Source organism: Paramormyrops kingsleyae, unplaced genomic scaffold (genome assembly GCF_048594095.1).
Source record: "Paramormyrops kingsleyae isolate MSU_618 unplaced genomic scaffold, PKINGS_0.4 ups175, whole genome shotgun sequence".
Classification (NCBI taxonomy): Eukaryota; Metazoa; Chordata; class Actinopteri; order Osteoglossiformes; family Mormyridae; genus Paramormyrops; species Paramormyrops kingsleyae.
The window spans coordinates 46,793-57,287 of NW_027326113.1; the positions used below are offsets into that span (position 1 = coordinate 46,793).

At 39.8% G+C, this 10,495-nt stretch overlaps 1 pseudogene; it reads right to left on the reverse strand.

The window, feature by feature from the left end:
• Positions 1-719: 719 nt before the first annotated feature.
• On the reverse strand, positions 720-952 carry LOC140587230 (U2 spliceosomal RNA; annotated as a pseudogene).
• Positions 953-10,495: the final 9,543 nt, after the last annotated feature.

Sequence of the window (10,495 nt, forward strand, 5' to 3'; positions counted from 1 at the left end):
ACTTTTGGGTTACTGTGTCACCGGGAAGGGATGGACTCCGGTCGGGATGGGTTTCCAGCATTTCCTATCCTGGCTGTTCTCTTTAGGGACAAACACAGGAATGGAGTCTAGTGATCACACCGGAACTTGACTTACCTGAACGGAGATGTATGGAGCAGACTCTCATATGCGCAGGGATGCTCTGGAATGCAAGGTCTTTACGCCCCACCGCTATAAGCTACGCCATCCGACGCCATTTCGTCAACTCTTCCACTTTTGCTCTTGTCTTTTCCAATCCAGAAAAGAGAAGAAACGTATACCGGTCCTGAAGACCGAAGAGAGACCCGAGTCGATATGGGGCTGCCGCTTAGCGGGTCGCCGTTAGCCGGGCCTCCGTGACGCCCCCGCGCAGAGTAGAATGCCCAGGGACGTCGCAGTCACCGGCGTCCTCCCTGTCCTCCTGTCCTCTCAAAAAACAGCAATCATTTAAACAAACATGAGGGAAAATTCAAAAGGCAAAGATGAAGTCATGCCTTACCTCAGCACAGCTGCCCACCACACAAACGACAGCGTGTCACCTTACTTTAAAAAAAAAGAAAAAAGGCGGGAAATTGGGGCCGCGCACGGACAGGGCCCCTCCCTCACACCACATGCGGCTAATTAGTTGGCCATCCAGAGGCACTCAGTCTATTAGTCACCCATTCAGTCAGTCAGTTCTGCCTTTCAACAACAGGGGGCAGTAGAGGTGCACCGTTCCCGGAAGCACTGCAATACCGGGTCGATGCCTGGAGCAGATGGGGCAAGCCCCACTTCCGGCTCCCTGTTCCAAAAATCCGTTTAATATGTGGTCCCCTCCATGGGGGACGTATCAAAATAACCTTTTCATACCAAAACAAAATGTAAATCAGCTCAAATACATGAATAATAAATATTATGCTTGTACTACTTACATTAACACATAATCACAATCTATAAGGCTGAAACATTCCCACACTATGCAAATCATGCCAACACAGTACAATAAGACTTTCAAAGATAATATTAAACCCACAGAGTGTTCCAAAGTGCATTTTGCAATGTCTATACTTTGAATGTCAAATTACAAACTTCACATAAATCTAAAGTACACTAAGATTAAGATGAGTTTGTTACCAAACCAAATATATAAGAAATAATTTATTTGCCAGGAATTAAGTTTATGATATTGAATGAAATGTGTGAGCATGCCCCAGTTAGTGAAAGTGTGTCCCCTACCCCAAGACTCCAGAGGGTTAAAAAGGAACACATCCGCAGACTTCCAAGCTCTGCACTAGGGCTGAACGATATTCTGTTTTGACATCGACATCGCGATGTGCGCGTGAGCGATAGTCACATCGCCGGAACATACGATGTGAAGGGTAGAAGCCCATTGTGTATTAAGAGAACGGTAGCACACAGTAAACACGAGTTTGTTGTATGGCTTGTTGCTGGGGTGACATGCACGTTCCGCGTGCCTGCACAGTGATTGGTTCGCTGTGTCGCTGCTCACCGCTCACAGCCAACATTCACTGCTAAAAATGCGCGACGAAGAGGATCCGCCGCAAAAAAATGATTTCGTACCAAAAAGAAAGTCGAAATCATCTATTTGGGACTATTTCGGCTACAAAAAGGAGGATGTTGACCAAAAAGAGGTACTTTGCATGGAGTGTCATAAAGTTGTGGCCACAAAACATGGAAACACCACCAATTTGTCTGATCACTTAAAACGGCACCACAAAGCTCTTTACAACGAATACAAAGCCAAATCTGGATGTCAACCAAAACAAACAAATGTTTGTGATGCCTTTGCCAGTGTGACACCTTACCAGAAAGGCTCTCAATGACAGAAAGAAATAACAGACGCAATAACGTTTCATATCGCTAAAGATATGTTGCCATTAAATACCGTCGCCAAAGAGGGATTTAAGAAAATGATCCGAACGCTTGACAGGCGGTATGTTATACCATCCCGCACATATTTTTCCCAAGTTGCGATAAAAGAGCTGTATGAAAAATGCAAATCTAAGATTGAAGCAGAACTGTCGCACGTGGAATACTATGCAACTACAACAGACTTGTGGTCCAGCAGGACAACGGAGCCCTACATGAGTCTGACGGTCCATTTCATCGCAGAGGACTTCGAGCTAAAAAGTCGCTGTTTGCAGACGGCATTTTTCCCGGAAAGTCATACAGCCGAGAATGTCGCAGAGGCCCTGAGAGAAGCGGTGTCCGCTTGGGGCTTAGATGAGACACGTCAAGTCTGTATAACAACAGATAATGCAGCGAACATGGTGAAAGCTGCCGATCTGAACAAGTGGACCAGGCTACAGTGCTTCGGCCACAGACTGCATCTTGCAGTTGGTGAGTAATGACCATGATCTTTATCCAAAATAAAAATACATTTTTACTCAGCTGTTTTACTTATTAACCTGTCCTGAACCTGACAAAACTTGTAAAATGAATTTGTTGCATGTGTGTACGTAGAGCTTTAAAACGTAAGAAAAAATACAGACACTAAACATTTAATTTTAAATAAAAAATAGTTTTATGAGCACATTTGAGGAGCTCTTTTCCAAAATGCGATAACTCCATTTCAATAGTTTTCAGGGAAATTAATTGTTTTACCTAGACCCACACATTTTGTGAATATTCAATTTATCCTGTTAAAATGTTTTTTGCTTAGTCTGAACATGTTGAATAATGATTATTAAATCAAACAACTATATTGTTGTTGAAAAATTCAAAGTAAATTTTTTTTCTTTTCAAAACGCTATAAATCCATCCATTTTTCCCAAAAATTGATGGTTGTCTTTTTTTAAAAGTCTTTTGTCTTTTATTTTTCATGTTCGCAGTTATTAATAAACAATTAAAATGTCTCATTGCAATATTTTACATATTCCTAATCATTACTTTTGCTGGTTCTTTGTGACAGCTTTTAGGTGCCGTTTACATGAACGCGTCCTGCATCAGCACCGAAAACTTAGAGAGAGAGAGAGAGAGAATAAGATTTTTTTACTTATTTTGAGGAATTATAGCCTAATGAACAAACATCTGTTAGGAGCGCAGCCACGTTGGATTGCGAGAACGTTCACTAGGCTAAAATTAAGTTCGGTGCTTATTGGGGTTTGGAAAGAAACTGCATCTTGCAGTACATTTTAAACAAGGAAATTATTATTGGCGTTTATCGCGTTTTGGAAAAGAGCTCTTCATTTATTGTTTGAAATAAAACAGTGTGCTTCAATAATTAAAGTTCGCAATGTTTTGTTTGTTTTCTCCGCTTAGAAAATGCAGTGAAAAAGGATGGCCGCAATGATCGTGCTACAGGAGTCTGCAAGAAGCTGGTGAGCCACTTCTCTCACAGCTGGAAGGCCAGCGATGCCCTGGCAAAAGTCCAGAAGGAACTCAATCTACCATCACATTGTCTCATCTCAGAATGCCAAACAAGATGGGGTTCCAGACAGATGATGATCAGCAGGATATTAGAGCAGCAGCAGGCTTTAACTCAGGTCCTGTCTGCAGACAAGAAGCTGCGGCATCTAATTCCAACCTGGCAAGATATAGATGTGCTGGAGTCTGTAAGCAAGTCACTGGGCCCAATGCTGGATTTCACTGATGCACTTTCAGGCGATGAATACGTCAGTGTCTCCTTTGTAAAGCCAGTTCTTCAGCTCTTCAACATTTCACTACTGGAAATGTGAGAGGAAGACACAGACCTGACCAAGAACATAAAGATGAAGATGCTGGACTACCTCAATGAGAAATACGAAGATGATGATACTCAGAAGCTGCTAGATATGGCATATTTTTTGGACCCCCGGTTCAAGATAGACTTCATCAGTGCAGACAAGAAGACCCAAGTTAAGGCCAGAGTGGTATCACAGATGATGGAATGCCAGGAGAAATCAAGCTGCAGCACTGACGTGGAGCCCAACGTTACCAGTGCACCCCAGGCAAAGAAAGCAAAGAAGTCATTGGGAAGCTTCTTTAAACAGAGAGAAACTGAAGCAAAGGGTGATTCCTCTCTGACCCTAAAGGATGCTTTGGAAGCAGAGCTAAACACTTACCTGCTAACACCTCCAATAGACAAAGAGGAGGATCCACTTGCATGGTGGAAAGTACACAAACTAAGCTTTCCTCATCTCGCCAGACTTGCCCGCAAAAACCTGTGTATTCCTGCGACAAGCTCGCCGTCAGAGAGACTTTTCAGTACTAGTGGCAACATCGTCACTTGCCAACGAACCTGTCTCAAGCCTGCAAAGGTTGATAGTAGAGGTCGACCGATATGGGTTTTTCAATAGCCGATGCCGATGACGATATTTAGGAGTCAGGGTCAGCCGATGGCCGATATATGCTGCCGATATTTTTTGGCCGAAAATTGGACGTTTTCCCCTCTATTTGCATGATAAAATATCACATTAATAATAACAAACGATACACAAAATTTCTCAACTTAGCATTTACTGAATACTGACTTGTGTAAATTTAAATATAAACTTAAATAACAAAAACACAATACAACTTATAAACAACTTAAACTTATAAACAATAAAGATAGCAGCATCAGAATCTCTTTAGCAGCAAACTCATTCTTCAGCTCCCAAGCTCACCAGTCTGCTGCAGATATTGCACCTGGCTTTTCCTGGTGTTGGCTTTGTGAAATGCTGCCATACAGGATTAGATTTTTGTTCAGTCATCAGACAGCAATTACTAAAACAGAAGAATAAATGCAAGGTTAGAATTTTTATTATAGTACCTTCATCTTCAATTCATTCTACAATTCCAGTATTCCATGCACATTAAAACAATTACACTCTAATACATTTTGAAGAAAAAAAAAACACTAAGTGCATCATGGTATGATGAGTAGTGTACACTAACATGTTGTTTCTGTTGTTAGCAGACAGATAGCTTAAAGCCAAATTCACAATCAGAATCTAGTGATCCCGGAAAATAAAATAAAATAACTGTCGTATTGCACAGCCTTGTATGCAAGGACAACATAAGCCCCTAGTGATTTTGACGTTGTCTACGTATAAGCCCGTATAAAGGACAGACATGTTTAATGAGGAAACTAACTGCGCAAAGTCATGCACTTTTTATCTAGACGTCTGACAAATTGTTTGAATCTCCGGTCTCAAATGAAAAAAAGTTGCACAGAAGGACCATTGTCAGCATCAGCTCAAGTAAATGGTAACCAGGCTTTCGAACAAACACTTTTCTCCGCCATGCATTGTTCTTAGCAGCTCTGTGTCTCCCGAGGACGGCGCTGTCTGTGATCAGGGCAGAGTAACGCAACTCTCACACACGCTGCAGTATTTGAGAGCTGCCTGCTCCGCCCCACACACTCACAGAGTGAAACTCTCCGACACAAGAAAAAAAACATAACTGATAACATCGGGCTGATACGGTAATAATTAAAATGTTAACAACTAAAATGATTTTTAACGATTAAAAAACGTCTGTGAGCCCACCAATAAGCGCACAAAACGAACTCTATTAGAATCAATGATCCTTAATGTTACCTGTAAGCTACAGTTGGTTGAAGGCTCATTATCATTACCCCAGTTCCCAATAGCGTAATTCGCGTTTTCTTTTAAAGCAACATTTCATAGCAAACTACTTAAATAAACAGGTCATTGAAAGATCAGAATTTAAGCCTTACCGTTTTATCCCAGGACTCTTCCAAAACTTCTGGCTGTGGCCCTGCACAAGGCAGCATGGGTCACGTGTTCCACAGCAACAATAACACTGGGCTGCCCGCAGACGTGCCTGTCTGAAAATCGGCGTAGTGCACTCGGATATCGGCCGATGCGGATACATTAAAAAATGCTAAATATCGGCCCGATATATCGGTCGACCTCTAGTTGATAGACTTGTATTCTTAGCTAAAAACCTTGAGTTAGCAAAGCAAATAAAAAAATATATATTTAAGTTATGTTATGAACCAATCAGGGGGGTTGGTGTTGCAAAGCTGTTGTTTAAATGTGTTCAGCTTTTCTGTTTACAGGAATATGTTCTCTAATCTGTTTAGAAGATTTAATACAAAATATCTAAAAATTTTATTTCATTTAGTTTATTTCATATATTTAGCCATGATTATGATGACCAACACCAACACTGTTTTACTTTGGCACTTTGGCTAAGAAAAGTTGACTTAAAAGATTGTGAACCAAAATGCTTATAAGTTGTTTTATAAAAAATATATTTATTTTAAGTTATATTGTTGTAAATCAATCAGGGGGGTTGGTGTAAAGCTGCTGTTTTATTTAAAAATGTGTTCTGCTTTTGTGTTTACAGAAATGTTCGAATTTTGGAATAAAATATTAAGTAACCTTTTTGTCACTTGTAATAAAGCTTGCTTATTAGTGAAATTATTAATATGTAATTATTGGTAATTATTGACTTTAGCCTGGATTGATGGCTCTCAATATCGCAATATATATCGTTTGGAAAAAAATATCGCAATGTAATTTTTTTCCAATATCGTGCAGCCCTACTCTGCACAAGGGTCGGGCTAAAACGGCATCATACACCTTCCCAAAACACATAAAATCAGTAAGCTTGGGAATGAAATAGGTTAATCGCACAATAAACAGCACAACAGATCAAATAAAATGCTAATAAATGTTAATAATGTTAATATTGATGAATAAGTGCTACAGTGATCAACCAAAACAGTGCTCAATAAAATCTTTACGTGCCATTAAATAAAATCCATACCAAATAAAACACACACACAGAAAAACAAAGCACACTTACCTAAAACCCGACGTGTCCTCTGTGTGCTTCAGGAAAGTGCATCACGTGAACCCTGTAGGATGGAGTGTCACCACCTAGACGTACCGGGGCAGCTTTCGCCTAGGATCAAGGCAGTTAGATGGATGTCAACTTACCTCTGGGGGTAGGTCGTTTAGATAGATGGCTGCTTCCTTCTGGGGGCTGGGGGTTTGGGTGAATGTCAGCTTACTTCTGTGATCAGGGTCTTTGGGTGGAAGTGAGCTTACCTCTGGGGTCAGGGGGTTGAGTTGAAAGCAGCTTGCCTCTGGGGTTGGAACATTTGGGTGGATGTGATCTTACATGAGGGGCCTGCATTTTTGGGTGGACAGCAGTTTGCCTCTGAGATCGTCTGCCGCCGCCCCCCAACTTTCACAGCCAGGACCCCCTCCCTTCCCTAAGGTAGAATAATTCAGGCATCCCAACCTGCAAAAACTCAGTTCAGTGAGGTGCCCCCAACCGCCCGACAAGGAGTGAGATGTAACTCCAACAAACTTGATTTCACAGTTTAATTTCTTCATTAATTTCCTCTAGTCAGCGCACTAAATTACGAAGGTCAATATTATGTATTATTTTGACAATAATATAAGTAGATTATTTTACCATCTATGCAAATTCCTTAATTATATTCCATTGCTACGTTACAAAAGTCTTCAAGGAGTCTTTCATGACAGCATTGGCAACTAACCAAGTGTCTAACTAGTGTAGACCTGAATAATACAGCACATGAAATGACACTTGTTAAACTCACCTCAACATGCATTTTATAGTCGTTTAAACCGTCATGAGCAATGCTGAAATCACTGTTGCTAACAGTACAGCACGCAACACTGTCATTATTTTCATCCTTATTAAACATGGATACACTTTCTGAAATGAAATGCGTTTTATACTTCCGTTTTTTGGGGCACTCTTCGTCTGTCATGATGCTCCACTGAACCGATAACTTCGGTCCTCGAGAAGTTAAATAGAAGCCCGCCCACATTGAAATCTGATTGGCTTATTTTGCTAAGTAAACCAATCAGGATGCTGTCTGTCTAGCACGGGCTACAGGCACACACGCAGGGATCAACACATATATGCACGTTCTCTCTTTCTCTCTCTCTCTCGCTCATTCCGTCGTACGCACGCGTCTCTCGAGTGCGCGATGCACACACTACTGTCTCGCATGCATGCTCTTGTTTACTTCCTCTTCTTTCCGGGATATTTTATTCAATTTGCGGGTATCAGGGAGTCGCTGTCAATATATGGGAGACTCCCGGAACTTCCGTTAGAGTCGGGATGTCTGGATAACTGCTTATTTGTACTATAATGATAGCTGTTAATTTTCAGGGAGCTGTGATGATATTCGAAATTGTGCAGGGTTATATAAGTACTGTGAAGCTGTCGTTATCCAGTTAAATGTTTAAAAATATGTATTATTTTATCATATTTTATGTATACTTTAAGCTTATTCACAGGTCTCTCCTGCATTCATCTTACCGTCCGTCCATGCCTACTTCAATGTAAAATCAGACAGATTGCTTAACTTGCAACTGTCCAATTACGCGTACATATTTTATTGCTGCAGATAATTAAGGTAGGTAATACAACGCTGAAGGTTAGATGTATAGTACGATTACATATGTACAACATGTGGTCATTTCAGTCAGACAAACGTTTAAAATGGAAAACCAGCTTTCCGTTTTTACCGGCAATTTCCATAGCACGTCTTAGTCGAAGTACTACACTGCCATCTATTGGACAAGTCAGGTTACTGAATCGTGAAATGTGTCTGTACTAAAATGGATAATATCTTCAGTCATGTTTTCTTTTAGGACCACTACAAGAGGATTATCAGTATGAAGGTTTATCAATAAAAATAATTTATTAAACTAAATATTACAGGGCTCTCCCTGAAAATAAGACGCTCTTAGCTTCCAAAGGCAAGGACACATTCTAGTGATTTTCCAGGAGACTGGACCTAACTAACCTGGGGCCTTATTAAAAAAAACAATCAATCAATTCATGTTGAAGCTCACAAGGTGTGGAGAACAAGAAACACAAGTAAGGGAGAAAGGCAAGGTGCAAAGCATACACAAGCAGTGTAACGACATATCAGTTACAATGTATGATTAAAAATACATCATTTCTCACAGTATGAATAGTGGTCCGTTGCTCCTACTATAGCCTCACGCCTCCAGGGTCATGGGTTCAATCTGCACCCCTGCTGTAATAAACAGTGACATTTTTACAGTAACATACTGTTTAAAATAGTACAATACTGTAGAAAAAATGCTTTCTGGGCAATATTTATGAGAACCTTGTCGATAAAATACTGTAATGTACTGTAATTCTGTACATGAACTGGAAAAAAATAAACTGTAGAATTTACTCAGATTGAATGATGTAACAATTTGCACTCACTTTTTTGGGTTGACTTTATACCCAATTCTAAGAAACATTTTAAATAAATAAAGCTATAGTCTACCCACTGTCACAGTACTATCCTATAAGATTTACTCAAATCAATATTTCAATATTAATATTAATTAATTTTAATATTAACATTAATTAATATTTCAAATCAATATTTGTACTCACTCGTTTGGGTAAATTGGGATATTACTTTTTATGAGTAAAGTAAACCCAAGTTTAGCAAATAACATACCTAATGTATTTAAAGGGCCCTTTTCAGCATTCAACGCAAAGTGATACCAGGTTTGAAACAAGGGTCTTTGCCAGCATGGCCTGATACAGTTTTCTGTCCCTTTGGGAGTAAAGGTCTTTGCTCAAGAGCTCATTAATATGGCTATTCTGCCAAGACTGGGCTTTTCTGCAGCTGTGGTATATTTCACCCACCGTCATGAAGGAAACTCTCCCAAATACTGATCTTGCAAGATGTTCTCTGTTGAGATAAAAAAAAAAATGGAATAGCTGTGATTGCTCATGTAATGCTTTTTTGGGGTGATGTATTTGTTAATGTAAGGCCATTTTGATTACCCACACTTGGCCTTGTAGCCTTATGTTTGCAGAAAAGAGCCTGAGCTGTATGTATATGTATATTTGCATAGCATGACATGGTACTGCCTTTGATTTAGTAGATTTTTAATTCACTGTTATGATGTTGAATAGGACAAGTGCATAAATCCCCAAATATATTGGCTACCACAGCTAAAACAGATCTTGGTGGGGTGTGTTGGTTCGTGCTCCATGGAGTGATCTTGGGTGGGAGGCTAAGATTGGATGTACATAGAATAAAAAACCTCAATGTCTTCTAACATCCCCACCATAAGAAAACACATTAAGTCCTGCTCATACTAATTCTGGTATCTAAACCATCAGCTTTCCAGGACTCTTTGGCAATTATACATCTCAAAACACACAAAGCCAACTGATACAGAGCAATCAGTTTAAACAACCAAAGGAATCCTGAAGTAAAACAAGCAATGATATGTGGTGGAGACTAATATCTGTGGCATTCCATTCTCAACTGCAGTGGGATTCTAAATATTATGTAAACATGGATATCCAAAAAGTAAACCTAATTAAAATCGAAATATTAAATGAGCAGAATGATTAAATTTGTTGTTCTATCCCAATGTAGGAATTATTAGCTCAAATAAATTTTAATATTCTCCACCAATATGTTTGAATTAATTAAAGTTTAATGAATTATTATTTAATGCTGATTATTAATCAATTGTTATGCCGAATGGTCGGCTCCTCCAAACTCAATTGCGGC